The sequence below is a fragment of the Megascapheus bottae genome, unplaced genomic scaffold, assembly GCF_031878675.1.
Source record: "Megascapheus bottae isolate mThoBot1 unplaced genomic scaffold, mThoBot2.hap1 HAP1_SCAFFOLD_45, whole genome shotgun sequence".
Classification (NCBI taxonomy): domain Eukaryota; kingdom Metazoa; phylum Chordata; class Mammalia; order Rodentia; family Geomyidae; genus Megascapheus; species Megascapheus bottae.
The window spans coordinates 2938746-2965732 of NW_028327483.1; the positions used below are offsets into that span (position 1 = coordinate 2938746).

The 26987-nt window shown below is 43.6% G+C and overlaps 3 pseudogenes; all 3 read left to right on the forward strand.

Annotated features, from left to right (window-relative positions):
* The first annotated feature begins 4797 nt into the window (after positions 1-4797).
* Positions 4798-5502, forward strand: LOC150039755 (tripartite motif-containing protein 43 pseudogene; annotated as a pseudogene).
* Positions 5503-5585: 83 nt separating this feature from the next.
* On the forward strand, positions 5586-6143 carry LOC150039756 (tripartite motif-containing protein 43B pseudogene; annotated as a pseudogene).
* A 776-nt stretch (positions 6144-6919) lies between these two features.
* The window catches only part of LOC150039757 (integrator complex subunit 13-like), a 28104-nt pseudogene continuing 8036 nt past the window's right edge, over positions 6920-26987 (forward strand).

The following is a 26987-nucleotide window of genomic DNA, read 5'->3' on the forward strand; positions in this document are numbered from 1 at the left end:
TTTGGAGCAGACCCTGCTGCAGCCAGAACCAGCCAGCCTCCTGGTACCCAGGATCAAGGCAGCGGCGGCAGCGGGAGAACCTGCTCTTTAGAACTGCCCTCTTGGGAAAGATGGAATCCATCCTTGCTCGAGCCTTCCATGAAGAGGTGAAATGCCTCATCTGCATGGACACGGTGATGGGCCCGATCACCATCAAGTGTGGGCACAGTTTCTGTCGCCCCTGTCTCCACCTTGCCTGGGAAGAAGCCACGACTCCGGCCAGGTGTCCTGCGTGCAGGGAGCCCTCCCAGCAAGGAGAAGTGCAAAGAAATGTGGTTTTGAGCAGGGTGGTCTCCGACGTGTGAAAAGCCAGCCTCCGGCGATTCCTGACCTCGCAGGAGCACCAGTGTGGGACCCACCGGGTGACCAAGCACATGTTCTGTGAGGAGGACAAGAACCTGCTGTGTGAGCACTGCTCCCAGGCTCGGGAGCACAGGGGTCCCACACACCCACCAGTGGAGAGGGCGGCTGAGGAGAAACGGGACGTGATCTTACAGCACATGGAAACTTTGTGGGAGAAGATAGAAGAAAACCAGAGAAACCTAGAGGAGGCTAGGGAAATCGTGGACCGGTGGATTTGGTTTGTGAGCAGACACGGAGAGATGACGGCGGAATTGTACATGGCGGCGCCCCACCCCAGTCTCCAGGGGGAAGGCGAAGGACCACTTGTAGAAAGCTTTCTCAACCAAGGAAGGAGGGGTTTGGAGCAACTGTGGACAGTGGAGCGGCACTTTCTCCAGAAGCAGGCTCACCTGAGGCAGGTGTACCAGGATTGATGACAGCCTACCAAAAGGCAGATGTGGAACTCCTCCAGCAGTTGGAAGATGCTCTGGAAAGCTGTAAGTGCGCCTTGCGTTTCATGCCCCAGCCCGTGGAGCCGCAGCTCAGTCCTCCTTCCGTTCTCGGACTGACAGAGACCCTCAGCCGGTACCGAGGGACGGTGACCTTCGGTCCCTGGATACAGAGTCCACCTCTGCTGCCTGGTCATGGGAGGACCTCTGGAGGGGCCCGGGGACACGCAGATTCCAGGGAGGAAGGAGCCGGCTACAGGCTTGCTCTCGGCGCCCCGGTCTTCATCTCAGGGAAACATTACTGGGAGCTCAGCGTGGACGACTCTTCCTACTGGGCTTTGGGGGTGTGCAGGAATTTTGTAGGATTCCCTCTAAATGCATCCCAGGACCTTTTCCTCCTCTCCTCTGTGCCAGGGAGTAGCCCTGGCGCTTTCTGTACTACCTCACCACTGCTTCCTCTCTACCTAGAGCAGCCTGTGGGTCGGGTGGGGGTCTTTCTGGACCTAGACAATGGGACCGTGAGTTTTGTCAACGTGGCTAAGAGTTCCCTCTCTGGAGATACCCCAGCGGCTCCTTCCACTCTCCAGTCAGGCCTTTCATTTGCAGCGCCGACCCATTCCCCTAGGCGGAGAGCCTTTCCAGGGAGTCCAGGACCCTGTAGGTGGCAGGAAGGAGGAGCAGTGTGGGCGGCACGCTGTGGGCCACCCGCCACAAGGCCGGGTTTGCCCTCCTGTTTTCATGGCAGGCAAAGGGGGAGCCACCCAGACTGCCTCAGGGGCCATTCCAACACGCAGTGTGTCTCTGTGGCCCCTGTCCCTTGTCTTGTGGCCTGGCTGGTCTCCAGACAGCGGGGTACCCCCTCCCTGCCCAACCCCCTCGCCACCCCACCCGGCCCCCTACACTGCTCCTTGGATGCTGAATTGAGTTCGGTAGGCCCAACCCACCTCGGCCTGGGAGAAGACAATAAGGTTCAGCTGGCCTTATGGTCATGGAGGTTTTCTGCCACCAACGGCATGGAGGCAAATTCCTCAGGCTCCAGCTCTTATCCCCTCCCCAACCACGTCTCCTCCAGCTTCCACAACATCAGGCAACGCCCGCTCCTCGCCCTCCCCCAAAGGCCAAATAATAATTTTCATTACAAACACGTTGTTTATTCAGCGTAAAGGTTGCCTCCGGTTAGCCCGTGGGTGTTTGAGAGGTTTCAGGAAGAGTTGAGAGTTGTGAGAGGAGAGAGAGTGTTGAGAAGATTGAGTGAGGTGAAAGGGCTGAGATGGTTGGGAGATTTAGGAGAGAGTGGAGAGGGTCGAGAGGCTTGAGAGTGTTGATGTTGGGGTCCTTCTCGGAAGTGTAGGCGGGCAATGGGGGGGGGGAAATGGCGGTGGTGTCCATGAATCATCCCGGGGACACAGACTCTGGAGACCGGAGTCTCAGTGCAGATGTAACTTTAGTTTATAAAACGTGCTCACGTGCCCAATCCAGATTGAGCGGTGGCCACCACATCCTACCAGCACCAGGTGTTTGGTCTTTACTGAATGTGACTGCCAGTCCACCATGTCCTTAGACACGTCCCACTTGCGGGGAGTTTTGTGGAGCTCCTGTTCCAGGCGGGGAGAGCACCTGCGCGCTCTAGCTCCGGACTGCTTACATCACTGGTTGTGCCGGGATGGGGTGGCGTATGTGCCCAAGGCACAGTATCACGGGGCCGCAGGTAGCAGCCTAGGCCTGCCTGTTTTCCACTAGCTAGGAAGCCCCACAGGTTGAAAGAGTTGGGAGGGAGTTCACAGGGTTAAAGACTTGAGTGAACTGAGTGAGTTGATTGAGGTGAGAAGATGGGGGGATTTGAGTGAGTGCAGGGGGTTAGGACACAGAGTTGAGCGAGATGAGGAGGGTAGAGGGCTGAGAGGATTGGGAGTGTTAAGAGCAATGGGAGTGTTAGGAGAAGGTTCCGAGATTTGAGAGGGTGGAGGGGACTGAAAGGTGGAAGCGGGTCGGTGGGGTAGAGAGGGTTGAGAGATTTGAGAGGATTGGAGAGTTGAGAACATTGGAGAATGGGGAGACTTGAGAGAATGAGAGGGTTGATATGGATGAGAGGGTTGGGAGGACTCGGTGTGAGGTGTGAGAGTTGAGAGTACTGAGTGGGTAGGGATGGTTGATTGAGAGCCTTGAGAGTTTTAGGAGGGCAAAGGGGTTTAGAAGATGTTCGGGAGAGATTTTGGGAAGGGTTGAGAGTCTCCAGTGGTTGAGCGAGTCAGTGGAGAGTGAAGAGTGTTAGGCGATCTGAGTGGGTTGAGTGTGCTGAGATTTGAGATTGTTGAGGGGTCATGGAGAGAGTTTAGGAAAAGTTAGGAAAGGGTTGGGAGGGTCGAGAGATTTTGGACTGTCAGGAGTTAAGAGGGTTCAGATTGTTGAGAGCCTTGGGAGTGTTGTGAGGGTTGTGGGGGTTGGGAGACTTAGGGGAGGGTTAGGAGAGGGTTAGGAGGGATGACAGAATCCTGGGTGTTCATAGAGTTGGGAGGATTGAGAGGGTTGAGGATGAAATGAGCTGAGAGAAGTGAGAGGAATGAGGAAGTGGAAGGGGTTGACGTCTTTAGGCCAGAAATGAGAGTTGTGTGGCTGAGAGGGATGGAGATTTGAGAGGCCTGAAGACTTCAGCAGGATTCCCTGCCAAGGCATCCCAGGAGCTTTCCCTCCTCTCCTCGGTGCCAGGGGCCACTCCTGGCGCTTTCTCTACTACAGCGCCAGTGACTGGTCTCTACCTAGAGAAGCCTCTGGGTCTGCTGCGGGCCTTTCTGTATCTGGACAACTGAAGCGCGGGTTTGGCTAGTGTGCCTAAGAATTCCTCTCTCTGGAGACACCCCACTGGCTCCTTCCACTCTCCTTTCCGGCCTTCCATTTCTAGCGGGGACCCATTCCCCTAAGGGAAGCAAGAGCCTTTCCAGGGCCTTCCAGACAGCAGGAAGGAGGACCGGTCTGGGCGGTACCCTGTGGATCAACACCAGCTCCAAGGCCGGGTCTGCCAGGATGTGTTTGCGATGGTCGAAGCGGAGGGCCACCCCACCTCGACTCAGGGGCCATTCCCACCATGCCATGTGTCTCCGTGAACCCTGTCCCTTGCCTGTGTCTCCTGGCTGGTTCTAGACACCATGGTGTCCACCCCATTGTACCTACACCACTTTACTGCTCCATGAGGGTTGCATTGTTTTTGGGTGTCAGAACCCACCTCGGGGCTTGATGAAGCCCCGAAGACACAGCAGACCAAGGAGTGGAGGTTTCCTGGCCCCAAGGGGCTGGGAGCAACCTGCGCAAGCTCCAGCTGTTCTACCCTCCCCTGCCTGCTCTCCTGCCTGCTCTCCTCCTGCTCACTCCCCATCGGCCAGTCCCCATCCCTCCTACCCCTGACCTCATAAGCAAAACCACATTCTGTTTTTGGACACGGTGGTGTGCTTGGGCCAGTCTCTTGGTCTGGGATCCATCTCCCCGGGTCCTCCTCCCCTGCCCCGCTTCCCTCTCCTCCCCTCCCCTTGCCTCCGCACTCCACCGGGGGTCTCTGTGATCCCCCTGTCCCTTCTCCAAGTCAGAGAAACTTCCGGAACTCGAGTGACTGTTGGACAGCATGTGTATAAGCAGAAGGAATCCCTGTGGAACGCGAAGAGGAATACCCCAGTCGTGTTTGGAGGACCTAGTTAGAAGCCAGTGGCAGAAAGCCGAAGCAAAGGAGTGGTGGCCAGGTGGTGCCTGGCCAGTGTGGTTGATATGCTAATGAGATCGCCTGAGGCACCACCCCTGGGAGCGCACATCCCCCTCTCTGGCCACAGCACCTCAGCCTATAAAAGGGCTGGAAGCCAGGGGAGGTTGTCTTTGGAGCAGACCCTGCTGCAGCCAGAACCAGCCAGCCTCCTGGTACCGAGGATCAAGGCAGCAGCGGCGGCGGGAGAACCTGCTCTTTAGAATTGCGCTCTTGGGAAAGATGGAATTGGTCCTTGCTCGAGCCTTTCAGGAAGAGGTGAGATGCCTCATCTGCATGGACACGTTGATGGACCCGGTCACCATCAAGTGTGGGCACACTTTCTGTCGCCCCTGCCTCCGCCTTGCCTGGGCAGAAGCCACGACTCCGGCCAGGTGCCCTGCGTGCAGGGAGCCCTCCCAGCAAGGAGAAGTGCGAAGCAATATGGGTTTGAGCAGGGTGGTCTCCGCCGTGGGAATAGCCAGCCTCCGGCGATTCCTGACCTCGCAGGAGCACCAGTGTGGGACCCACCGGGTGACCAAGCACATGTTCTGTGAGGAGGACAAGAACCTGCTGTGTGAGCACTGCTCCCAGGCTCGGGAGCACAGGGGTCCCACACACCCACCAGTGGAGAGGGCGGCTGAGGAGAAACGGGACGTGATCTTACAGCACAGGGAAACTTTGTGGGAGAAGAAAGAAGAAAACCAGAGAAACCTAGAGGAGGGGAGGGAAATCGTGAACCGGTGGATTTGGTTTGTGAGCAGACATGGAGAGATGACGGCGGAATTGTACGTGGCGGCGCCCCACCCCAGTCTCCAGGGGGAAGGCGAAGGACCACTTGTAGAAAGCTTTCTCAACCAAGGAAGGAGGGGTTTAGAGCAACTGTGGACAGTGGAGCGGCACTTTCTCCAGAAGCAGGCTCACCTGAAGCAGGTGTACCAGGATTGATGACAGCCTACTAAAAGGCAGATGCGGAACTCCTCCAGCAGTTGGAAGATGCTCTGGAAAGCTGTAAGTGCGCCTTGCGTTTCATGCCCCAGCCCGTGGAGCCGCAGCTCAGTCCTCCTTCCTTTCCCGGACTGACAGAGACCCTCAGCCGGTACCGAGGGACGGTGACCTTCGGTCCCTGGATACAGAGTCCACCTCTGCTGCCTGGTTCCAGGAGGACCTCTCGAGGGGCCCGGGGACACACAGATTCCAGGGAGGAAGGAGCCGGCTGCAGGCTTGCTCTGGGCGCCCCGGTCTTCATCTTGGGGAAACATTACTGGGAGCTCAGCGTGGACGACTCTTCCTCCTGGGCTTTGGGGCTGTGCAGGAATTTTGTAGGATTCCCTCCAAATGCATCCCAGGACCTTTTCCTCCTCTCCTCTGTGCCAGGGAGCAGTCCTGGCGCTCTCTGTACTACCTCACCACTGCTTCCTCTCTACCTAGAGCAGCCTGTGGGTCGGGTGGGGGTCTTTCTGGACCTAGACAATGGGACCGTGAATTTTGTCAACGTGGCGAAGAGTTCCCTTCTCTGGAGACACCCCAGCGGCTCCTTCCACTCTCCAGTCAGGCCTTTCATTTGCAGCGCCGACCCATTCCCCTAGGCAGAGAGCCTTTCCAGGGAGTCCAGGACCCTGTAGGTGGCAGGAAGGAGGAGCAGTGTGGGCGGCATGCTGTGGGCCACCCGCCACAAGGCCGGGTTTGCCCTCCTGTTTTCATGGCAGGCAAAGGGGGAGCCACCCAGACTGCCTCAGGGGCCATTCCAACACGCAGTGTGTCTCTGTGGCCCCTGTCCCTTGTCTTGTGGCCTGGCTGGTCTCCAGACAGCGTGGCACCCCCTCCCTGCCCAACCCCCTCGCCACCCCGCCCGGCCCACTACACTGCTCCTTGGGTGCTGAATTGGGTTCGGTAGTCCCAACCCACCTCGGCCTGGGAGAAGACCATAAGGCTCAGCTGGCCTTATGGTCATGGAGGTTTTCCGCCACCAAGGGCATGGAGGCAAATTCCTCGGGCTCCAGCTCTTATCCCCTCCCCAACCACGTCTCCCCCAGCTTCCACCACATCCGGCAACCCCCGCTCCTCGCCCTCCCCCACAGGCCAAATAATAAAGTTCATTACAAACACGTTGCTTATTCAGCGTAAAGGTTGCCTCGGGTTAGCCCGTGGGTGTTTGAGAGGTTTCGGGTTAGCCCGTGGGTGTTTGAGAGGTTTCAGGAAGAGTTGAGAGTTGTGAGAGGAGAGAGAGTGTTGAGAAGATTGAGTGAGGTGAAAGGGCTGAGATGGTTGGGAGATTTAGGAGAGAGTGGAGAGGGTCGAGAGGCTTGAGAGGGTTGATGTTGGGGTCCTTCTTGGAAGTGTAGGCGGGCGGTGGGTGGGGAAAATGGCGGTGGTGTCCACGAATCATCCCGGGGACACAGACTCTGGAGACCGGAGTCTCGGTGCAGATGTAACTTTAGTTTAGAAAACGTGCTCACGTGCCCAATCCAGATTGAGCGGTGGCCACCACATCCTAACAGCAGCAGGTGTTTTTGGGTGTCAGAACCCACCTCGGGGCTTGGTGAAGCCCCGAAGACACAGCAGACCGAGGAGTGGAGGTTTCCTGGCCCCAAGGGGTGGGGGTAACTTGCGTTGGCTCCAGCTATTCTACCCTCCCCTGCCTGCTCTCCTGCCTGCTCTCCTCCTGCTCCCTCGCCATTGGCCAGTCCCCATCCCTCCCACCCCAGACCTCAGAAGCAAAACCACATTCTATTTTTGAACAAGGTGGTGTCCGTGGGCGAGCTGGCCTTATGGTCATGGAGGTTTTCCGCCACCAAGGGCATGGAAGCAAATTCCTCGGGCTCCAGCTCTTATCCTGAGGAGCATAGAAAATATCTATATATTTTCTATAAACCTATGTTAGTCCTAAGTTTTTTCTGTCTTAATACAAACTTTTAGGACAACTTTATTTTTAAATTTTGTTCAGAAACCATTTTTAATTTTTTTTATCTTTTACATTTTTTTAACTTAAACACTTAACACTTTAGTCTTTATTTGCATTTGAAAATTTTTTAAGGGCTCAACGAACTCCCTTTGCCTTTTAGTAGAGGTCCTTTTTTTGCTGCAGTTAAGATTACTGCCTAGAACTCCAACAGTTTAAACCCAAATAAGTTTTTCCTTAATGCAAGAACTACAAACATCATCAGTGCACCCAAATTATACAGAGATAAGCTTTAAAACATTTTTCAAAATACTAATTACAATACCCAGACTTTACCATCAGATTTCCAGTGTCAGTTGCAAAGAAAAAGAGGACGAAAATGGTCCACTCTTGTTTGTTTGGGTTATGTGTCCTGTTAAATGTTTGTCTTAAATACAACAGCTAAAATTTAAAAGGTTTACATCAGACTGATATGTCTTTGAATGACCAGGGAGAGTGCCTCAGGGGCCATTCCAACATGCAGTGTGTCTCTGTGGCCCCTCTCCCTTGTCTTCTGCCCTGGCTGGTCTCCAGACAGCGTGGGACCACCTCCCTGCGCAACCCCCTTGCTACACTGCTCCTTGGGTGCTGAATTGGGTTCGGTAGTCCCAACCCACCTCGGCATGGAAGAAGACCATAAGGCTCAGCTGGCCTTATGGTCATGGAAGTTTTCCGACACCAAGGGCATGGAGGCAAATTCCTTGGGCTCCAGCTCTTATCCCCTCCCCAACGACATCTCCTCCAGCTTCCTCCACATCCGGCAGCCCCTGCTCCTCGCCCTCCCCCCAGGCCAAATGATAAAGTTCATTTCAAATATGGGGTTCATTCAGTGTGATGGTTGCCTCAGATTAGCCCATGGGTGTTTGAGAGGTTTCAGGAAGAGTTGAGAATTGTGAGAGGAGAGAGAGTGTTGAGAAGATTGAGTGAGGTGTACCAGTGGTAGAGATTGCAAAATGTAAAATGTGATTGTGTTTGAGTGCAATTAGGATTGAATATTAACTGTTTCTTCGACATGTATTAGGTGAATTTCATTGTAGGTGATTCTGGAGCACATGTTTTAAATTCTTGGACTCAAAAAGACCAAAATTTATTAGAGGTATGATATATTTTGTTGTATGCCTATTTGAAAGAATTATTTAAAAGTAGTGGTACTTTTAAATAGGATTAGGTTTTTTTTACTCATGATTTATTTGCGCATAGTTTTGCAATCCTAAGTTATATTTTTAAAATGTAGTTAAGTTCATTCCAGTCTCCCTCTAATCTACAAGTGTAGTTTTTTTTTTTTTCGGTCAGTAGTGGGACTTGATCTCTGGGCATGGGCGTTATCCCTTGAGCTCTTCAGCTCAAGGCTACTACTGCTCTACCTAGCGCCACTTCTGGTTTTCTTTTCTTTTTTTTTCTTTTTTTTCCTGTCCTAGGCTCGGGCTCAGGACCTGAGCTTTATTCTTGGGTGTTCTCAAGGCTAGAGCTCTACCACTTGAGCCACAGCACCACTTCTGGCATTTTTTCTATGTATGTGGTACCAAGGAATCAAACCCAGGTCTTCATGCATTCTAGGCAAGCACTCTACCACTAGGCCAACCTCTTGGCCCCCACTTCTGGTTTTCTGGTGGTTAGTTGGAGTTGAGTCTTAAGGACTCAAGTGCCTGGGCTGGCTTTGAACCATGTTTTTCAGATCTCAGCCTCCTGAATAGCAGTGATTCTCAGATTTCAGCCTCCTGAACAGCTATTACTTACATGAACTACCACAATTGTATTTTCAAATATTTACTTCCATAGTAAATAGAGTTCTAAACTATGTCTTACTTGTATTAATTGTATATCAATTTAAACATTATTATTATAATTATTATTATTACTATTATTTTGCTAGACCAGGGACATAGACTCAGGGCCTGAGCACTGTCCTTGGGATTCCCTCAAAGTTAATGCTCTACGACTTGAGGACTATTTCTGGCTTTTCTGCATATGTGGTACCGAGGAATCGAACCACTAGGCCAAACTCCCGGCCTATTATTAATATTTGTTAGGCTTTCTTTCTTTCTCTCTTTCTCTTTCTTTCTTTCTTTCTTTCTTTCTTTCTTTCTTTCTTTCTTTCTCTCTCTCTCTCTCTCTCTCTCTCTCTCTCTCTCTCTCTCTCTCTCTCTCTCTCTCTCTCTCTCTCTCTGTCTTCCTCTATCTCTTTCTTTCATTCTTTCTGTCTCTCTTTTTCCCTCACTCTTGGTGCCTTTTCCTTATATCCTCAACATTGTTTTATCAGCTTTATGCCTACAAAAAGAAAAAAAGTTATGAGTAAAAAAGAGTTCTCGGGACAGGAGTTTGGCCTAGCGGTATAACGATTACCTAATATGCACGAACACATGGGTTGGATTCCTCAGCATCACATATATGGAAAAAGCCGGAAGTGGTGCTGTGGCTCAAGTGGTAGAGTGCTAGCCTTGAGAAAGCCCAAGGACAGTGCTTAGGCCCTGAGTTCAAGTCCCAGGACTGGCAAAAAGGAAAAAGGAAAAACCAAACACTTCCTTTTTTTATAGATAGAAGGGTATGAAGAGGGAATATTTAGGGAAGGGGACTAAAATATGAATTTAAGTGAATACTAAAAAGGCAGGCATTATGGTTCAGTATGATTATTTCAGAGAAAATAAAGAGGAGAGAAGCAAAATTCAAAATTGAATGAGAGTAAGAGATCTGTGTCAAAATATATGGATATATTATTTAAATAATTTCCTGTGAATTTTTTCTGTCATTTTAAAAAATGGAATGAATGGATTACTTTGTGAAAATGTGTTTTCATAACATTTGATCTTAAGATATTTATGATTGGGCTGGGGATGTGGCTAAGTGGTAGAGTGCTTGCCTAGCATGCATGATGCCCTGAGTTCAATTCCTCAGTAGCACATAAACAGGAAAAGCTGGAAGTGGCTTTATGGCAGAAGTTGTAAAGTGCTGGCCTTGAGCAAAAGAAGCTCAAGCAAAAGAAGTGTTCAGTCATAAGTTCAAGGCCCAGAACTGGCAAATATATATATATATATATATATATCGATATAGGCATAGATATATATAGGTTACAACTGGTAAACATAGTTACCTTTTGTTCTTTTTTTTTTCCTTTTTGTGTAAGTCCTGGGGCTTGAATTCTGGGTCTGGGCACTGTCCCTGAGCTTCTTTTGCTTAAGGCTAGCACTTTACCACTGGAGCCCTACAGCTACTTCTGAATTTTTCTGTTTATTTAATACTGAAAAATTAAACCTAGGCTGGGAGTTTGGCTTACTGGTAGAGTGCGTGCCTAGCATGCATGAAGATGGGGTTTGATTTCTCAGTACCACATAGATAGGAAAAGCTGAAAGTGGTGCTGTGGCTCAAGTGGTAGAGTTGCTAGCCTTGAGAAAGCCCAAGGACAGTGCTTAGGCACTGAGTTCAAGCCCCAGGACTGGCCCAGCCCCCCAAAAAAAGAAAAGAAAAAAGAATAGAATCCAGGGCTTCACATATGGTAGGCAAGCACTCTACCACTAAGCCACATTACAGCCCCTATTATAGCCTTTTATAACTTATGAAGTGCAACTCTCCCTTCTACACTTCCTCCTCTCTGCCTCATTCCTCTCTCCTCTCCTCCTTTCCTCTTCTTGCCTTCTCTTTTCTCCCCTCTGCCCTTCTCCTCTCCCATCCACTCCTGTCCACCTTCCCGCAGCAATCCTCATTCTTTCTTCTTTTTTCTCTGCTCATCCTGTCTTCTTCTTTTCTTCCCTCTCCCCTGCACTCTCTCCTTCCCTCTCTCTTCCGTCTTCCCTTCCCTTCCTTTCCCCTCATACTTTTCCTTTTTTGACATTCTCTTATTACCTTGCTCAGGCTGGCCTTGAACTTTCAGACTGAAGTGATCTCCCCATCTCACCCTCCCCATTAGCTGGGACTACAGGCACATATATAGTCTATCCAGTACACATATTCTCCCTTCAAAACAGCTTTATCAAGAATAATTCACGTATCTATCCATTTTCTACTTAAAACCTACAACTTATCATTTAAATTATATTAACAGATGGGCATTCAGTTTTACAATATGTCTTCACCTTAAAATTCTCCATATACTTTTTAGCTGTTATGTGTTATCTCCCCCATACTCCCATCAAACAAGACATCACTAATCTATTTTCTAGAACAGAACAGATTTCTCTGTTTTAGTCATGCCATATAATAGAATCATATGGTCTTTTCTAACTGCCTTTTTGGACTTAGCATTTGCAGTATCTTCAAGGTTCATCCATATTATAGTATTCACCAGTAAGTACTTCAGTCCTTTTTATGCCTAATATTCTCATGCATTAGATCTCTACATTTTGTCTATCTCCTTGTCAGTTAATCACATTCAGATTCACCTTCTGGCTGTTGTCTATAATGGTACTATAGGCATACTATTTGTGTGTGAAAATTATATTTTAATTTTTTTGGAAATTTGGTAACCTGTATTTAACAATTTGAAGAACTGTCAAATTTGTAACTACTGACTTTTTGGTTCTAAACATCATAATTGGTGTAGTGTTACCTATTGTGGTTTGTTTTGTTTTTAATGGTCCTGGGGTTGAACTCAGGGCCTGGATGCAGTCTTCAAACTTTTTTTGCACAGGGACATCACTCTACCAGTTTGAACCATAGCACCACTTCTAGCCTTTTCTGAGTACTTTATTGGGAATAAGAATCTCATAAACTTCCTGGGTTAGCTTTGAACTCGGAAATCTTTCAACTACTAGTAGCTAGTAGCTAGGAGTATAGGTGTAAACCACTAATGCTCTGCCCTGTGGGGTTTTTGTTAGTATGTACTTAAGAAGATTGTTTTTTTTTTGCTAGTCCTGGTGCATGAACACATGGCCTGAGCCCTGTCCTTGGGGTTTCTCAAGGCTAGAGCTCTACCAGTTGAGCCACAGCACCACTTCTGGCTTTTTCTGTGTATATGGTACCAAGGAATTTAACCCGTGTATTCGTGCATAGTAGGTGAGCACTCTACCACGAGGACAAACTCCCAGCCCCAAAGAGTCTTCATTTTTCTTAGTTCACCGAAGCTTTTTTAGACTGGGTATTTTTTTAATATATTTTTTATTGTAATTAATAGAAGGGTTACATGGTTTTGCCAGATAAATGGTGCCTTATTTCCCACACATTGATACCCTTTCACATGTTGTGGTCCCCATTTCCCTTTCCCCCTCTCCCACCCCTCATCTTGTTTTCCCCGGTTCCCTATCCCATTTCAGAAAACCAAATACAATTATATCTGATACATCAGGTAACAAAGTGAGATAGTGTAACAATATGAGATAACCAAGGGTAGACTGGGTATTTTTTTAAACTTTAATTTTGTTAAGTCCCTGTATCTGTGTTTATAGAGTTGGTTACATGGTTTTTGTGTTTTTTTATTCTTGTTTTTTTTTTGCTAGTGCTGAGCATTTTTTTGCTAGGGCCTGAGCATTGTCCTTCGGCTTTCTTAAGGCTAGCACCCTACCATTTGAGCCACAGCACCACTTTTACCTTTTTCTGTGTAGCATGGAACTTTGTGCATGCTAGGCAAGTACTCTACCAATAGGCCAAACTCCCAGCCCCGATTTTTTTTATTCTATTCATAAGATGTTTTATATGAATTGAATTTTTTAAAATCAGTCCTGGGGCTTAAACTCAGGGCCTGAGAGCTGTCCTTGGGCTTTCTCAAGGCTAGAACTCTTCCACTTGAGCTTCAGCCCCACTTCCAGCTTGTTTCTATGTATGTGGGCCTTCCTGCATGCTAGGCAAGCACTCTACCACTAGGCCAAACTCCTGGCTCCTGATTTTTTATTTAAGATATCAAATCAGCTTTCTATGCTTGATGTAAATCTTCCTTGATGATGCTGTGTAATTCTGTGTGTGTGTGTGTGTGTGTGTGTGTATGTATATATATGTTTGTGTGTGTGTGTGTGTGTGTGTGTGTGTGTATGTCTGAGTTATAGCAGTATTTTGTTAAGGATATTTGTGTCCTCTTTTTTCAGAAATATGGTTTATAGTTTTTCTCCTGTTTTTGTCTCCTTTGTAACCACCATTCCTTCTTGTTTGTAGCTTATGGCGTCATTAGCTGCTGTTGGGCCTCCTAACCCTCGAGTAGACCACGAGTGCTGCAGTATTTTGCACGGTCTTGTGGCTGCAGTGGAGACCCTTTGCAAAATTACTGAATATCAACATGAGGCTCGGACTTTACTCATGGAGAATGCAGAATGTGTTAGGAATAGAGGCCGAATAATCTGCATTACTAATGCAAAAAGATGGGGTATATATGAGTTGCAACCATAGTTTCATTGAAGGAATTCTATTTCTGTTGTGGATTCTATGTGAAATTTAGGGTTTGCATGAAATCATTTAAGCATATTGAAAGTGTTCAGTGCAGTTTTTCCTCTGGTATTAAATCTGTGTCCAATTCTAAATAAAATGGGCCAATGTAGGTGAAATCTGATTTAGATTATCATCATGGAAAGATTTGGATGTTTTCTTTTACATTTTTTTTGTGAGTCATGGGGCATGGACTCTGGGCCTGGGTGCTGTCCCTGAGCTCTTCTTCTCAAGGCTACTGCCCTACCTTTTGAGCAACAGCCCTACTTCCAGTTTTCTAGTGGGTAATTGGAGATAAGAGTCCCACATTCTTTAGTGCCTGGCCTGGCTTCGAACCATGATCTCCAGATCATGAGGATCTAGTAGCTAGGATTACAGGCTTTTTTGTTTTTAAAGCTAGCTTGTTAATTTTGAATAAAAATATATCTACTGAAATAATTTTACATGCTCGTACAACCAACAGCTAATAATTGTTTTAGTTTTTTTTCCTTCTGATTTTTTTCTCTGTCTTTTCATTCCATAGTGATAGTCATGTACGAATGCTTGAAGACTGTGTCCAGGAAACAATTCATGAACATAACAAGCTAGCTGCAAATTCAGATCAGTGAGGATAATTCATAAAGTATTGTCTTTAACTTCATGTATTTATGTGATTATTTACAGTGATTTTTTTTATTTTTTTGCTTTTTTCTAGTCCTGAGGTTTGAACTCAGAGACTGATCACTGTCCTTGGGCTTTTTCTCAAGGCTGGAGTTCTTCCAACTGAGCCAGAGAACCATTTTTGGCTTTTTTCTATGTGGTATCAAGGAATTGAACTCAAGTTTTCATGCATGCAAGGCAAGCATTCTACCAATAGGCTATGCTCCTGGATTATTTGCAGTTTTTTATTTGGTTGTTTTTGTTTTTGTGCTAGGACTGGGACTTGAACTCAGGACCTGGGTGTTGTTCCTTAGCTTTGTGCTCAAAGGTGTCACTCTACCATCCCTCTACTTCTGGCTTTTTGCTAGTTAATAAGAGATAATCTCATAGGCTTCCTCTTCCCTGGCTGGCTTTAAACTGAGATCCACAGATCTCAGTATCCTGAGTTGTTAAGATACTGGTAACCTGCTTGGCGCTCTCTCTCTCTCTCTCTCTCTCTCTCTCTCTCTCTCTCTCTCTCTCTCTCTCTCTCTCTCTCTCTCTCTCTGTCTCTCTCTATCTCTCAACATATATATATATATATATTTTTTTTTTCTTTCCCAGTCCTGGGCCTTGAACTCAGGGCCTGAGCACTGTCCTTGAGCTTTCTCAAGGCTAGGGCTCTGCCACTTGAGCTGCAGCACCACATCCAGCTTTTTTCTTTGGACTTTCTCAAGGCTAGAACTTTACCACTTGAGCCTCAGCACCACGTCTGGCTTTTTTCTATATATGTGGACACCAAGGAATTGAACCTGGGTCTTCGTGCATACTAGGCAAGCACTCTACCACTAGGCCAAACTCCTGCCTTCCCCCCCACCACAGCTTTTTTCTATGTATGTGGTTCCGAGGAATCAAACCAGGGTCGTTGTGCATGCTAACTAAGGACTGTACCATTAAGCCAAACTCCTAGCCCAAAAAGCAAATGTTCTGAGTAAATGGCCTTTCAGTTTCCAAAGAATTTTAATAAAATTAAATATACCTGTTACACTGAATATCTATCCTTGTGCATGCTTGGCAAACACTTTATCACTAGGCCAAATTCCCGGCCCTGAGGAAAAAAAATACATACATATATGTATATATATGTTTTATTTTTTCAGTCCTGGGGCTTGAACTCAGGCCCTGAGCACTGCCCTTGAGCTTTCTCAAGGCTAGAGCTCTACCACTTGAGCCACTACATTACTTCCAGGTTTTTCTATGGATGTGGTATTGAGGAATCGAACCTGGGTCTTTGTGTGTACTTGGTAAGCACTCTACCCCTGGGCCAACCTTCCGGCCCTTGCTGAAAATATTTAAATATGATTATTATACTTGCTGGAATTCTATTATTTGATCTAACAGATGAGCCTAAAATTCTAACTTTGACTAGAAACTTTTTTGTATTATTTTGCCCTTCTTTTTTCTATGTATGTTGGTACTGAGGAATGGAACCTGGGTCTTCATGCATGCTACGCAAGCACTCTACCACTACATCAAACTCCCAGCTCCATTCATCCGTATTTTTCACTGGTTATTTTTAGGATAGAATCTTGTTTCCTATCCTAGAGCACTTGAGGTGTAATCTGCCTACTAGTAGGTTTTTGTGCTAACTGGCTCCACTCACTTGCCACTATGGCCAGCTGCCCTTCTATAGAGCTAGTGCTTCAGAGACTTCTTGTCTAGGCTCTACAGTCCTCTCACTCTGAGCATCTCAAGGAGCTTATGATGACAGGTGCATGCCACTGTGTTGTGTTATGGGTTAAGGAGTTGAGAAGGAGTCTTGTGAACTTTTGTTTGCATTGGTCTTTAATTGCACTGCTCTTATTCTTGGCCTTCCAAGTACTTGAGATTACAGAGACTTAGCCGAATGCAGTGGCTCTAGCCTGTAATCTTCGATCCTCAGGAGGCTGAGATCTGAGGATCTTGATTCAAAGCCAGCCCAGTCACTAAAGTATGAGAGACTCTTATCTCCTGTCAATCACTAGAAAATGAGAAGTGGGGCTGGGGCTTGGGCTCAAGGGTAGGGCAGCAGCCTTGAGCTGAATAGCTCAGGGACAGCACTCAGGCCCAGAGTTCAAACCCCATGACCCACCAAAGAAAAAAAAAGGTTACAGAAACCCGAGCCAGTGATTCCTCACTTGCACTATGTGGATTTTTAAAAAGGACAAAGCTACTGCAAATGAAAACTTTTTTTTCTTATATTGATCAGTTCTCCAACTCTACATTCTCGACTGTTTCCTGCAGTTTGGTTATACCAGTATAAATTTCATGGTGTCAGTGCTGACTATATAAATCAGGAGCTCAATCCCATAGACTTCCATCCATCTTCAGCCACCATATTGAAATAGACCCCAGAGCTGGGCGCAGTAGCTCATGCCTGCAATCCTAGCTACTCAGGAGGCTGAGATCTGAGGACAAGGTTCAAAGCCAGCCCTGGCACAAAAAGACCTGAGACTTATCTCCAACTAACTTCTAGAAAATGGGATATTAAAGATAGGGTTAGGGCCATATTTCCTGTTAAACCATAGATATTAAGGATATATTTAGGACAATTACACTATGTTCTGTAACTTAGAGTGATTATTTTCTTAGATGAAATAGTATTGCTCTAGTAGGATTATTCTTTCAAGGAGTAGGTACTCAAGTATTTAGGAGTGTCCTTTGCAGTATATTTGCAAATGACTTAAAGAAAAGAGTTGTCTATTTGGTATATGTATAGAAAGCAAATACAACTAATGCATAATGCAGGATATATGAGTGCTTATTGACTATTATACTTTGGAGTGTGAACTCAGGTCCTGGGCACTGTCCTTGAGCTTTCTTCAGGGTAGTGCTCTACCACTTGAGCTATATCACCATTTCTGGCTTTTTCTGTGTATGTGATATCACAAAATTGAACCTGGGGCTTTGTGCATGCTAGACAAGCACTCTACTGCTAGGCTTGACTACTCTGGCCTTGACTATTACACTTTTATTTCAATTTTTCTGTTGGTCTAGAAATTTCAAAATAATATGTTGGGGATATTTTTTAGTGTTACTGATTCAGTGTTGTTAGAAATAATCAGTTATAGGTAACAGTTAATAGAAGCTGATTTGAAAAAATTATTAGTATAGGGCTGGGAGCATGGCTTAGTGGTAGAGTGCATGCCTAGTATGCATGGAACTCTGGGTTCTATTCCTCATTACTACATACCCAGAAAAAAAACTGGAAGTTGTGCTGCGGCCCAAGTAGTAGAATACTAGCCTACAGAAAGCCCAAGTACAGTGCTTAGGCCCTGAGTTTAAGATCCAGAACTGGCAAAAAAATTATTAACACAGAAAAATTAATATTCAATATCTATTTCCTTTATCATTTTCGTTGAAAAATAATTATAAGAATTTTACAGCGGGGTACAGTGGCTTATGCCTGTAATTCTTACTAGTCAGGAGGCTGAGATCTGAGGACCACAGTTCCAAGCCAGCGTGGCCACTATAAAGCTAGGAGACTTTTTTTTGCCAGTCCTGGGCTTGAGTTCAGGGCCTGAGCACTGTCCTTGGACTTTCCTCAAGGCTAGTGTTCTATCCTGAGCCACCACACCACTTCTGGCTTTTTCTATGTACGTGGTACCAAGGAATTGAACCTGGGTCTTCGTGCATGCTAGGCAGGCACTCTACTACTAGGCAAAACTCCTGGCCAAAGCCAGGAGATTCTTATCTCCAATTAGTCTCTAATTGGAAGTGGGGCTGTGGCTCAAGGGTAGGGCAGTAGCCTTGAGCTGAAGAGCTCAGGGACAGCGCACAGGCCCAGCATTCAATCCCCATGACTGCCCCTCCTGCAAAGAATTTTTCCTATGTACCTTTTAAATACACAGAAAATTAATAATTTTCACTTTATTTCAATTTGTATAATTATTTACTACTCAGTGTTAATACAAATGTATTATATACTTTTATATACTCATTATATACTCTGTAACCTAACAATAGTAATATTTGATTTTAGCCATATATTTTTAGTACATTAAGATTTTAATTGTTTATTTGCCTCAATTCAATTCTTTAGAGAGTATATATTCTGTCTATCCTCTATTTTATCTTAAGTAAAAACTTTCTTTATAAGTCTCATGCAGATTCAAAAATGTGAGTTGGTCTTGATTCATAGCTACCCAGTGGGTGAGGACAGCCTTGTATCTGATCGTCCTAAAAAAGAAGTAAGTGTAGATAAGTGTTAGATGAGAAAATTATTGTGAATTGTTATTAATGAATATGTGGAAATCTTAAAAATTAAAATGATTAACTCAATATTTTCTGCAAAATTTGCAAGGCAAACCTTTATGGCACATATATCAATTGGCTCATAGGACTTATATTTGTAGATTTTTTTTCAAATTTTCTTTGCTTTGCTTCCCTATCACTCATTTTAATTAAATGTGTTGCAAACCTATACAGAGTTTGTATTGTTCCAAGTACTTGATTGAACTTTATTTCCTTTAATAATTAATTTTATTACGTAAAAATTGTTTTTCCTTATTACCAAAGAACATACTCTAACATACTCTAGTTTCTTTGATAACAAAGAAACTAAGAAACTAATTCTATACTTTTAGAGTTGGTGGATGGAGAAAACATTTCCATCATTTACTATTGAATTGTTAAGTTTAAAGAGAATTAACAAATTTAAAGATTCTGTTGATTGTTAATTGCCTATTCATCACCTTCTTCTCATGTCTGAGTTTTCTTTTTTGCATACTTTTCTGTAGTTGTCCCCTGTTTTAGCCAGTGAAGTTCACAGTGTTCGGGCGGGATGGCATCTTGCTACTAAAGTGAATCTTTTAGTACAGCAACATTTTGACTTGGCTTCAACTACGATCACAAATATTCCCATGAAGTTAGGTGGTTCTGTTTCCTGCCACTTGGAAAGTTTGGCTCTTAAAATATTTGTTTGACCAGTCATACTCATTTTAATGTAATCTTTATTTTTTCTCCCTGTATTATATTTTTTATTTTGCTATCCCACATTCAGTGTCTGTGACCAGGTTAGTAAATCCAAAGGAAAAGATCACAGAACAAAATCCTGTACTTTTATTTAGGCTATGAATGTGTAAAATAAGATAAAGAACAGTTGTGTTCTTGTTATTTTCATTAAACATAACCTGTGTTTTAAATTGATTTTCTGTGATTCTTTTTCAGAGGCATTAGATTTTATGTACTTGTTATATTCTAGTGAATCATTATGCTACTTTTGTTTCTAACTAGAGAAGAAGTCATAGCTTACAATTGTTTATTTTATGGCTGAAAATTCAGAGACGTGAGTCCTATGATTTAACTAATAGGGTTTCTTAGGAATCTGTTGCTTCTTGTTCATTTGCATTATAGTAAGTTGTCTGTTGCCAGCATAGTGGTGGGTATATTGTAATCTGTTAAGAGTTGTTTCTGAGCAGACTTGAATTTAACTGTATTGATTATACCCAAAATATTGAGTAACTATTCTACCGAAGCCTTCACACTGACGTTGTTATACTAGTTTCAGTTTAGTGGAGGTAACAGGATGTTTCTGTGTAATCCTGACCTAATGACCTTCCCATTTTAGCTCTGAGTACTGAGATTATAACTATATGCCATCACACCTGGCTTCACTTTCAGGTTTTTGTTTTTTTTTTTAGGGCGGGGTGGGGCGGGCGGGCTGTTGCCAGTCCTGGGCTTGAGCTCAGGGACTGAGCTCTGTCCTTGGACTTTCTCAAGGCTAGAGCTCTACCACTTGAGCCTCAGCACCACTTCCAGCTTTTTTCTATGTATGTGGTACTGAGGAATTAAACCTGGGTCTTCCTGCGTGCTAGGCAGGCACTCTACCACTAGGCCAAACTCCCGGCCCCAGTTCAGTTTCACTTTGCTCTGCCATTATGTATCAGCATTCAATTTTTTGGGAAATATAATTCTTTCATTATTAATTTCCTCCTAATTCCAAAATCTGGTTCATTATTACTATAAGGTAAGTCTCTGGTGTCTTAAGTTTGTAAACGCAGCTACTCAGGAGGCTTAGATATGAGGATTGCAGTTCAAAGCCAGCAGGGGCAGGAAAGTCCACTCTTATCTCCATTTAACCCCCAGGGAAAATGGAAGTGGAGCTATGGCTCAAGGTGGTAGAGTGCCAGCCTTGAGTGAAAGAGCTAAGAGACAGTGCCCAGGTGCTTGGTTCAAGCCCTATAACCAACAAGAAGGGCCTGTGGGGGAGATACCTTAGGCTCATATTCCTAATGTAGAAACAATTGACAAAATAGCAAATGCGCTTATATGCTTTTTTTTTTTACAAATACACCTTATAAAAAATACTGACTATATTGATTACTTGCTTATTATAGCTGACATTTGTTTGCTTCTGCCATTATATCTTTTAGTCTTTACTCACTTAATTAAATATATAATGTTCAAATTTTTATTATATTAAAACAAGTTAGAAGGCTTACTTATTAGTTTGTATTTGCTATCATAAATAACTGGTGTTCATTAAATTCACTGTAGGTATTTGAAGATGCTTTTTCTCTTTTAACCATTATTTCACTTTCAGTTTATGTACGTTATTTTCATGTTCTGTAAAAAAATATGCTAATTAGTGAAACAGAAACTCCAAAATTTCTATATTCATTGTTACCTAAGAACATTGTTAGTTTTGTACTGTATCTTTAAATAGACTAATTACTAGGTAGATTGCTGAAATGTTGAATGTATTTGACTTCAGTTTAAACAAAAAAGCAAACTGAATAGTTAATTCCTTTGTTTTGCAATCAAAACCAAGTTATTGTGCATGTTTTAAATTTTGCTTGAAGGAAGAACAACATGCTAACACATCTGCCAATTATGACGTGGAACTGCTTCATCACAAGGATGGTCATGTAGATTTCCTGAAGAGCGGTGAGTCATGGGAAAGAGCTGGGTTTTTTTTTAATGGATGAAATAATGGGTTTATTGTGACATTTTTTTCCACATATGCATCTAAGATACTACAATCACGTTGACCCACCCATTACCCTTTCCTACTCCCATTCCCAAGGACCCCTTTCAAATCCTCCCTCCTTTTGTGTCTTTCATTTTGAAAGCTGGATGCCATATGTACTATTTCAAGTCTGGTCTATTTTACTTAACATGATTTCCATTCTGCAGATGACATTTCCTCCTCCTTTATAGCCAAGTAGTTAACACTTGGTTTTGTATATATACCACTTTGGAAAGAGCTGTTTTGATTTTCTGTTTTATTTTGTCTTTAGTTTAAAAATTACCTTTAATAGGCTGGGAGTTTAACCTAGTGGTAGAGTGCTTGCCTAGCATGCACAAAGACCTGGGTTTCATTCCTCAGTACCACATACACAGAAAAAAGCCAGGAGTGGTGCTGAGGCTCAAGGGGTAGAGCTCTAGCCTTGAGAAAGTCCAAGGACAGTGCTCAGGCCCTGTGCTCAAGCCCAGATCTGGCAAAAAATTTACCTTTAAAGTAGTTGTGTAGAGGGGTTACAAGTACAATGCATCTTTTTTTGTTTTTAAATTGTATTTTATTGTCGAGGTAATGTTACGGGGTTACAGTTACGGTTGTCAGAGAGTGGGTACATTACTTCTCAAACATTCATACACTGTCTCATGTTTTTCCCCCTTTCCCTCCCTCTGTCCCCTTCGCAGTCATCTTGTTTTCCTCCTTCCCTTTCCTATTTCAAAGAAACAAATAAACATACATATAATATACCAGGTAAGAAAGTCAGATACAGTAACCACATAAGATTAACCATAAGGGGAAAAAAGAGAAAAGAAATAACTGCACATAGTATATTAAGAACAATAGTCACAAAGATAAACCTCTTATTTCCACATCTTAGAGTTCCTTTTGTATAGTCTCATCCTGTATGTACATAGCTTTCAAGCAATTGTGATTCTCTGCTAGGAGAATCCTAGATGTGTACTAATTATTTCAAATAAGGGAAATCATGGAATGCATGTTCCTTGGGATCTGGCTTACTTCACTGACTGTGATTTTTTTTTCCCCAAGTCTTTCCATTTCTTTAAAAATGGGGCGATGTCATTCTTTCTGATGGTAGCATAGAATTCCATTGTGTATAAGTACCATGTTGCTATATTGTCTTGATCCATTTATCTGCTGAGGGGCATCAGGGCCTGAGCACTGTTCTTTGGACTTTCTCAAGGCTAATGCTCTACCACTTGAGCCTCAGCACCATTTCCAGCTTTTTTCTATGTATGTGGTAGTGAGGAATCGAACCTGGGTCTTCATGCATGCTAGGAAACACTCTACTAGGCCAAATTCCTGGCCCCTCCATGAGCTCTTTAGCTCAGGGCTACTGCCCTATCCCCGGAGCCACAGCCACACTTTCCATTTTCTGGAGGTTAATTGGAGATAAGAGTCTCTCAATCTTTAGTGCCTGGGCTGGCTTTGAACCTTGATCCTCAGATCTCAGCCACTTAAATAGCTGGGATTACAGGTGCGATCCATCATGGCTGGCTGATTCGCATTTTTTAAAATTTAATATGATATACTTTATTTCCAGCAGTGATATAATTTTACATGAAAATAAATTTACCATTGAATTATTAAGGGCATATAAATCTACAAAAATATAAAAAAAACAGCTGTTACCAGACCAAAAATATAAGCAGATGAGTCTTAACAAAAATTGGAAAAGATACTGAGGATGAAGGAAATCACACAGTATTTTGAACTCATATTCAATGCTTATAAATTAGCTGGCTTAGATGAATTGTAAATTCTTCCTCCAATTAGGATTGGATATTTAAGGCAATTTTAAGATTTAAACGTCATCTTCTAAACATTTAAACCTTGACATTTGGTTAAACTCTTTATAATGCTCTTTTATGTAGATAGGTGCTGTCAGAGAATAAGTGATTGACTTTGGTCATGTGATATGTGTTTGTTCTAAAGTGAGATAGTGATAGACTGTGGATATTGTAGATATGCTTATATGCTTGTGACATATCTCAGATTTTTTTTTGGCAGTCCTTGGACTTTCTCAAGGCTAGAAGCTTTACCACTTGAGCCTCAGCACCACTTCTGGCTTTTTTTTATGTATGTGGTACCGAGGAATTGAACTCGAGTCTTTGTGCATGCTAGGCAAGCACTGTACCGCTAGGCCAAACTCCCAGCCCTCACCTGTTAGTTTCTAACAGAAGCAAACTTATTTTAATAAATATATATTAATGTTTAACAAAAGAATGTGGCAAACTTTGGAAATGTAACTCAAAGACCTGTGAGGTGGTTTAATTAATTTTGAAAACATTTCCTTGCAAATAGAAATGGTTTTTCTATGCCTCAAAGTGGAAGAATGCTAGCTTTGAGCAAAAGAACATAGGAACTGTGCCTAGGCCCTGATCATTACTTCTCAAGAAAGCTGTAGATCTTTAACTTAGAAGTGCTCTTATCCCTGTACTTATCAGACATTTGTCAGTTTTGTTGCTCTACATGTACTTGTTGTTACTGGAGGAATCCAGTGAACTGTGCTTTACTGTGGTTTTTGTGAATGGCAGTCACGCATATATTATTTGTGTATTCACTTCCTGGACCCTTTAGCTAATGTTGTTTCTAAATAGATTAGGACAGGGTGTAATTAGGTGTGCAATTAAAATTTAAGTCTTCTCTGAGTACTGAGCTATGTCATTGCATTATTTTGATATTGTGATTAGGAAGAAATGATTGCCATTGTTTTTCTTTCTGAATTTTATCTTTCTTTTTCATTTCTTGATTTTGAGATTTGCTTGTTCTTGTTTTCCCTCAGTTCTTAAAATGCATCATTATTTTATGTATTTTATGAAATGTATGAATTATTTGCTTTTAATGAAGGTACTAGATAGCTACAATCTTCCTTCTTAAAACTGCCCTCTCCGCATCCCATAGCTTTTGGCATTTGGGGTATGTGTCTATGTGTGTGTGTCTGTGTGTCTGTTTGTCTGTCCGTCTTGGGGCTTGAACTCAGAGCCTAGGCACTGTCCCTGAGCTTTTTTGCTGAAGTCTAGCACTCTATTGCTTAAGCTACAACTCTGCTTAGGCTTTTTTTGCTGGTTATTTGGAGTCAAGAGTCTCACACACTTTTCTGCTTAAGCCAGCTTCAAACTGTAATCCTCAGATCTCAGCCTCCTCAGTACCAAGGATTATAGGCAAAAGCCACCAACATCCTGTTGGTCTGGTATTTTGGATTTCCCCCAATCTCCCCCAGACACCACTTCTGGGTTTCTCTGAGTGGTTTAAGAGTCTCATGGAATTTCCTACTGTCTTGAAACTGTGATCTCAGCTTCTTGAGAAACAAGTATTTTGGATTTTAATTTTTACTTTTAAGGGAATCCTTTTTTATTATTTTTAATAACTCACTATTCATTTAAAAATATACTATCTAGTCTCTATGTGTTTTGTAGCTTTTTTACAGTTTTTCTTGCTAGTAATTTTATTCTATTATGATCCCTTTTGTATCTATTAAAGATACAAAAATTACTTTTCTTTTTAAAATTTATTTAATTTAATTATTATTGTTGTGGTAATATATAGAGGGTTACATTCACTAGGTAGTAGGTGCATTACTTCTCACACATTGATACTCCTTCTCATGTTTTTGTTCCCATTTCCCTCCTCCCACCGCTCCCAATCATCTTGTGTTTCCCCCTTCCCTTTCCTATTTTAAATAAACAAATAAATGTGTATACAATATACCCGGTAACAAAGTCAGATACAGTAACAATGTAATATTAATTGAAGGGCAAAAAATGTTTTACTTTTCTTGTATTTACTAAAACTTGCTTTATGGTTTCAGGTGGAAGTTCCATCAAGAATGCCTATTTTTCTTAGGTAGGTAGAATATTCTGCATATGCCTATTATCAATTTGGTCTTTGCCACAGGTTAGCTGTGAAGTTTGTTGATCTTTCACCTAGATGATCTATCTATTGATTGTGGCAAACTAAGTTACACACTGCTTTTTTTTTATTTATTTTTTGCAAGTCCTGGAGCTGGAACTCAGGGCCTGGGCAATGTCTTTGGGTTTTCTCAAGGCTAGAGCTCTCCCACTTGGGACCACTTCTGGCTGTGGTACCAAGGAATCAAACCCGTGTCTTCTCTGTGTCTTTGTGCATTCTAGGCAAGCACTCTACCACTAGGCCAAACTCCTAGCCCCTGCCTACTGTTATTGTATTTGGATCTATCTGTTCCTTTTTTTCCAGTGCTGTTTATTTTATGAAGTTAGGTACACCCAGTTTGATGAATATATATTTAAAATTGTTACATTTTCTTAACAGACTGTTCCCATTACTACTAAAGCTCTAATTCTTCTTGATAGTGTATCTCTTACTACTCCTAGTCTGAGTATAGTTTCTTTCTTCTACATTCTTTTTTTTTGGTTGGTTGTGAGGCTTGAACTCTGCGCTGGGGCACTGTCCCTAAACTCTTCAGCTCCAGGCTACTGTTCTACCCCTGGGCCTGGATGCAGTCCCTGAGCTCTTCACCTCAAGCCTACCACCGTACCTCTTGAGCCACAGCCCCATGTCTCATTTTCTAGTGGTTAATTGGAGATAAGAGTCTCAGGGTCTTTAGTGCCCAGGCTGGTTTTGAACTGTGATCCTCAGATGTCAGCCTCTTCAGTACCTAGGATTATAGGCATGAATCATTGGTGCCCAGGTTATTTTATCTTTCTTTATTGTTTTTCTTCTTTTTATTATTATTTATTTTTTTGCCAATCCTGGGCTTGAGCTAAGGGCCTGAGCACTGTCCTTGGGGTTTCTCAAGGCTAGAGATCTACCACTTGAGCCACAGCACCACTTCCGGCTTTTTTCTATGAATGTGGTACCAAGGAATGGAATCCGGGTCTTCGTGTATGCTAGGCAAGCACTCTACCACAAGGCCAAACTCCCAGCTCCCTTTTTATTGTTATTATAAAGGTGATAAAGAGATAATAGTTACTTAAGTCAGGTAATGAGTACATTTCTTTTGGATAATGTCACCCTTTCCTTGGCTCTCTCTCAGTTTTTCTCTGACATTCCCACCCACATTTTTTCTCCTTAATGGAGAGTCCTTTCAACCAAAAGAGAGAAATCAGGCATGAATAAAAACCACAACAATTAAAAGCACATTCAATATTTAGATGTAGTATAAAACTATTGGAAACAGTAATTACACACACTGAGATTAGAAAGGAAAGGATATGTCAAAATGCTGAAAGCTCACAACTGTAATTCTAGCTATTTAGGAGGCTGAGATCTAAGGACTGAAGTTCAAGGCCAATCTGGGCAGGAAATTCCTGAGTGAAAAAGCTCAGGGACTGTACCTAGGCCCTGAGTTTAAGTCCTGTGATTGGATGGGGAGGTGGAAAGGAAAGGAAAGGATATGTTGAAAATTAAAAAAAATTATTAGATCTAAAGGTACTGATAGTGAAGTAGTAATAAAGAAAGATGGAGGAAAGAGAAGGATTGAAGCAGCAAATTAGGAGAAGAAAAGAAAATAGAATGGAGATATCAGCAAAACTA